Raw genomic sequence first — 6596 nt, forward strand, 5'->3', positions numbered from 1 at the left:
ATTCTATAGGAGAGTACTTCTCCAGTCCCGTAAGAATGTGCATTTACAGCTAACATCATATGTTAAGCAGGTTCAAAATGAATTAAACAATGACACCTTAACAAAAGTGCTTAAACTGTGGAAATGCATGCTAACATTCTTGGGAGCACCCAAAGGGAACACCTCTCTGGCACAAATGGTTCAGTGGAGCAGCAATTTGCACGGCTTTTGCAATAAGCTTAATATAATTTCCCCATGACAGCCCTTAACTCCTTGATGTTATGGGCTGCTGCAATTCTTTAATCACAGACAAATGTGAAAGAGCATGATGTGTGCCTTGTGCATTTATGACATTTCCTAAATATTCAGGTCATTCATGGAAGAAGAAGCACTTCTCCCTTTTACTCTTTAAGTCAGCCTCAGTGAGAATTTGAAATAAACGCTCTTTATTTGCCAAATTCTCAACAGGTATATGATCCACAACATCTGTATCATTAAAATAGTTCATGCATGAAGGACTTTACCTGCTAATTGTTACAGGAAATGTTGGAAAGTAGCAGAAACTGAAGCACTCCTGAATGGCAGTGTTTTTGAAACTGGATCAATCCCAGGTGAGCATTGATCTCAAAATATTGCTTGGACTGCTTGTCCGGTGGTTAGTGTAAATATGTATCATGTAAATCAGTCTTCAAAAAGTATTTGCCCTATTCCATCCTGTCCATTAATTCCTCCAGGTTTCGGAGAGGAAAAGAATCCATGACAGTTTGTAGGTTTCTGTGACTTTGAAAACAGCACACAGACATATGACTCCTGACAGATTTTTAAGTATTACCAGGAGGGTCACCCATTACCTTCCAGAAGTAGGTTGTCCCATCCCACTGTCTTTCCACCAGTGCAATTCCTTTACAACCATATCAAGAACAGCAAGGCGTACAGGTCTAGCATGATAAAATCATGGTTGCATATTGACTTTAACAGTAATTTGTGCCTCAAATTCATTATCCTTCCTAATCCTGGTTGCAAAACTTCACTGTACTTACTACACAAGTCAGGAACATGAGTATGAGGCACTTCCCCACCGATTTGTAACATATTGTCTTTTTATTCAGACGTCAAACAAATCAAAACCAAAAATGTTTGCTCTGGAAAGAAACACATTTTGTAACATCACAAAAAGTTGCCGGCAAACTGCACATGCCAAATACTGGTATTTTATGTCCATTATAAGCAGACAAAATGGAAATAGGCTTTTGTAGCCATGGTTACCAATCATATAATAGGTATCTTTATTGATTATGGAAGCAGACATCCTGTTTTCAATTGACATTTCATTGTGTTATGAGTCACACTTACAAGGACAGAAAGTTTGTTTTTCTTTCTGTGGTCTACAGTGTAAGGTTTCTGTGAAGCTGAAAAGTGAGACTTTATTTGTGCTAGGTGTACTGGCCAGGCTGTGACATTTACATGCTGATAACTGCTCTGTGGCTTTGCCTGACTGGCACTGTGCCTGGGGGCATTGTAAACAGACAGTCTGACTTTGCTTACCACACTTGAAGCACTGTGTTTTGTGACAAGGATATACTTTCATATAATGAATAGAAAAACACTGAAGACAAGACTTCTGCACATTATATGGAAGCACACCTCATGTTCCCCATGACCAAAAGATTTTACCTTTAATGCAGCTCTGTTTTTATTCACTTTAGCATTAACTGCAGCCTAATTGCCTAATGTGCTTTGAACAAGAGAAATAGATGGAGCTTCCATATCAACTTATGTTGTGTCCACAACATTTTTGACACTCTACAATTCACAGAACTATTTCAGACCCAGATCTGACCTGTTTTGTATCACTGCATCATATAGCATAACATCACCATAATTTTGTCCACAAGAACACTTGAACATGCAATATCTTGTTAGACCTTTAAGTCCAGCAATCCATGGTTTTAATGACTGTTCAGGGTGATTTTTAAGATGAAAAAATTAAAATCTCGCCACAGTGGCATGAACCTGTGCCTCATAATGCTACTTGGTTTTCCTAACAAGCCTGTCATAATCAACATCTTACGGACAAGAGCCAGAAAACAATTTGGGACACAGACAATGGACAGTGGCTCTGACAGTGGACAGAAAGAATGCAATGCACTCTATACTTTTAATGCTGTAAGTGGTGAAATGAGATTTCAGTTGAGTGCAATATTCCAACCAATATTATTTCTCGTAATTAAACTGGTGAAACTTGTGCGCACATACTGGATGTGGAGCTGCTCATTGTGACAGTTAAGTTCATCATCCGTTGAACAATGAGTAGCAGGCATTAAATCTGTTACACCTGAAACTGAGCAGCTTTGTATAAGGGTAGTTCATGTTGGGGACTCAGACATGGTTAAAAACTCTACTTTGTATCAGATACAATAATACAAAACATTGCTGGTGTGGCAGTGGTATGCCAAGCACATCCTCATAGGCAGGTAAGGGCAGAAGTTTATGCCAAATTATTCATCATCATGTATGTATTTATGTAGGTATGATGGACGAGAGGACACACACTTGAACACACATAAGAATATGCTTGCCTTTTTATACATTGTAGCAAGCCTAGATGACAGTTCAATAGTTTTGTTTCTGGAGGAGGTCAACTAGTTGCTAGGATATATAAGAAACATTAACTTGGTTTCAGTAAAACATTTTAATATGGGATACTTAACTTTGGTAGACATCTGACGTTCATATGAGGGACTATATACATTTGATACACTTGCAGAGCACAATGATAACAGTTTAGTTCTTGCACTGAATGACAGTCAAATATCACTTTACATTTAACTATGAACTTTGGCACACAGCCTGACTAATGAGAGATGCTTGCTCCTGCATCTGAATTACAATGATGCTGATATCAGAGTGGCTATCAAAGTGGGCTGTTGAAGAGTGAGGTGAGCAGTGCTGCACTCTGACATAAGTAGACTTCCAGAATTGTGGCTATGGAACCTCTTCAGGGCAGGTCTTTGTTGACATCTCATGTGTGGTTTCGTCTCACAGTGACTGCCTTTAGCTTGTCGTTCCATCATGAGGTTCCAACTTTAACATGGGACCTCACTCTTCAGATGACACCCCACCCAATATAGGCTCAGAAAAATAAACCAGTGCAAAAGGGTATTTTAAGGACCGACAAAAATCCAAGTCTGCTGTAGTTTTGGGAATTGGTGAAATGTTAGCTGTGGTAGGTAACCTCTATGCCAGAGTCTTTCATACGTTGATGCTGCACTGCCAGCAATATGGTCATGTCAGAACTGCAGTCCACTAGATATGTACAAGGCAATTGTTTGTCATGTACATACAATTGTCTGGATCCTTAATAACACCAGCCTGGACAAGCAGCCACATTCAGACTGGTCATTGTTGTTTGATAGATGCTGCTTAAAAAAATTGCTAATTGGCTGCTACTTCATTTTGATGGACGATAGGATGGTGGTTTTGAAGTGGTTATCACTGGTGTCACTGGTAGCATTGTGTGCATTGACTGTCCGCCCCCGGTAGCTGAATGGTCAGCACGACAGAATATCAATCCTATGGGCCCGGGTTTGATTCCCGGCTGGGTCAGAGATTTTCTCCACTCAGGGACTAGGTGTTTTGTTGTCCTCATCATCATTATCATGATCATTGCATCCCCATTGATGCGCAAGTCACTGAAGTGGTGTCAAATCGAAAGTCTTGCACCCGGCAAATGGTCTACGCAATGGGAGGCCCTAGTCACACAACATTTACATTTTACCAGTAGGTGCTTGTAGGCTTTCTTGTGGCAGCCATACTTACGGGTTAATGCAAGGTGTGACACACTCACTAACCTGGGTGCCAAAGTGGCCTTGGCACTAGCACAAGGGCAAGCATTCCTTCACATAACTTTTCTTACCTTCATGGAACTTGGTACGGTTGAATTGTGAAATGTGGCTGTCTTCCTTTGTGGCACAGGCTCTTGCCTTGTCTTCATTTTCAGTAATTTGTTATTTGCATGCATCCAAACTGTGTTGCTGAGTCTGAAGTTGCCCGTAAACTATCAATTGATATTCCTGTTTGATGGTGACACAATCTTGGGATCGTGTCACCATCCACACTTTTTCATGCTGAAGAAAGCAGCAGATCTTCTCTGTAATTTCTACCAGTGAATGAATATTTTTTTTTGTTCCATGTTATAACTGCTGTTTCAGCAGATGTGATGTAACATTATATCTGTCATCTCTGACTTGTCAACAATAGCATGTATCTGGCACTGGTAATCAGATGGTGCTTTATCACCAACATGCTCACTATTTAACACACACTGAATGTGTTGTTCTAGCAATTTGCAGGCCCCTTTGAATAAGGTAGTGCTTTGAGTTTAGTATCTGTCTTGCGCTGGTGTATTTATAATAATGTCTGACACTAAAACCAATGTATGAGAGTCTAAGGTATTAATTGTCAGTATAAACTGCATTTCATCATGTACAACATCATGTTCAGCAAAAGTTAAGTTACAACACATTAACAATAATGGTGGTTGCTTGGTAAATATGGCGGATATATACTTTGCTTTGAAGGATGGTTGAGACATGGCACACCACATGCATAACTTTTGTCTTGGTAATGAAACTCTGGGACTTTGAAAAAATTTATCCATTATTATCTGCAATTGTGTCGGAGATAAAGTTACTATTTGCACCATTTTTTGCTGTATGGTACAGTCTGAACTGCTGTATGGGCATAATGTTGTTCATTGTTGTACTCATCTACATTTACTATTGCATACATATGTTGTAAGCCACCACACAAAGCATAGTGAAGGGCGCCTTGTATTACTGTTAGTCATTCCTCTCCTATTCCACCTGCAAATAGAGTGAGGAAAAAACTACTGTCTATATGCCTCCATAGAAGCCCTAATTTCTCTTCCCTTACTTTCATTGGTTGTTAAACAAAATGTATATTAGCAGCAGGATAATCGTTCAGCAACCAACTCCAATTGCCAGTTCTTTAAATCTACAGGTTATTGTTTCATGAAAAGAATGTTGTCTTCCCTGCAAAGACTCCCATTTGAGTTCATGGAGCGTCTGAGTAATACTTGCATGTTGATTGAATCTACCAATAACAAATCTAGATGGATGCTCGAATGGAACAGCTCAATGAGCCTATTTTCACCGCAAATTGGAACATGTGATTCACACAAGCAATTGAAGCACTCAGTAAACATAAATACGTACAGTACTTGAAACACTTGGAACACCAGACTACCCGATATACAAAAATACTTCAGAAATCACATAAATTTTAGTTTTAGCTGTGATTACATAAAATACAGAAAATTATTGCACTTAGATACGAATATACTGAGATGTATAATAAGGAAATGTTTCAAAATATGAAAAGTTGTGTTCAGTTCAATTTTGAAAGAAACTTTTGTAATCACATTATTATTATTACTATTATTTTTGTTGTTGTTGTTGTTGTTGTGGTCTTCAGTCCAGAGACTGGTTTGATGCAGCTCTCCATGCTACTCTATCCTGTGCAAGCTTCTTCATCTATCAGTACCTACTGCAACGTACATCCTTTTTGAGGAACACTACTGAGGAAATATAGAGAAACGGCATGTGAAACTGACTGCAGAACAATTCTACTGCCACCAATATACAAGGCATATTCCAAAACTATGGTCTGATGATCAGTATTTAACTGATTGTAGGCCTGAATGGAGAGTCACAAATGCAGCACTATCAACCAACTATTTAGGAAACTACTGCAGTGTTTATTTGATTCAGTAATCGTTTGCCAGTCGGTAAGAGCAGATCACAATGGTCAAGACAATCATAGATCCTGGCAGTTGTAAAGTGCACCGTATGATTAGATTTTTGCTAGCAAAATGATCTTCAGCTACTGAAAGCAATTGTGAATTATGCCTAGTGTATGGACATAAAATAATGGGTGACCAGCAAGTTCAAAAATGGTGTCAAGAATTTCAAAATGGGCACACAAATGTTCACAAACAACAGCAGAGTGGCAGGCCCAGTATTCAGGCCGAGTTTGTTGATCAAGTGAACCAAAAACTTCAAAGCAATTGATGACTGATGATTAGTGGTCTGACTAATGAATTCCAAAATGTTGCTTGGACCTCAATTTATAGGATTGTCACTGAACAGCTTGGATATCACAAACTGTGTGCTAGGTGGGTTCCAAACATGCTCTCTGATCAGTACAAAGAGAAAAGAATTCATAGTGCATGACAGTTTTTTGGAGTTCTATAGACAAGATGGAGATGATCTGTTTCTACATAATGTTATGGGTAACAAGACATGGATATCACACAACAATGAAGAATCGAAACAACGGTCAACGCAGTGGCACCATTCAGATTCACCCAAACCAAATAGTTTAGGCAATCTCTGTTCTCAAATCCAAAAAATGATGGCTATCATTTTTTGGGATAAAAAGTCAACCTTTTGATTGATTTCATGGACTGTGGCTCAACAATTAAAGTTGACTTATATTGTGAAATGCTAACAAAACTGAGATGTACAATCCAAAATCAATGCCACAGGAAACTGTTGTCCAGCATGCCAGGCATCCGCCCTCATCATACTTCACTG

Source organism: Schistocerca americana, chromosome 1, assembly GCF_021461395.2.
Source record: "Schistocerca americana isolate TAMUIC-IGC-003095 chromosome 1, iqSchAmer2.1, whole genome shotgun sequence".
Taxonomy (NCBI): domain Eukaryota; kingdom Metazoa; phylum Arthropoda; class Insecta; order Orthoptera; family Acrididae; genus Schistocerca; species Schistocerca americana.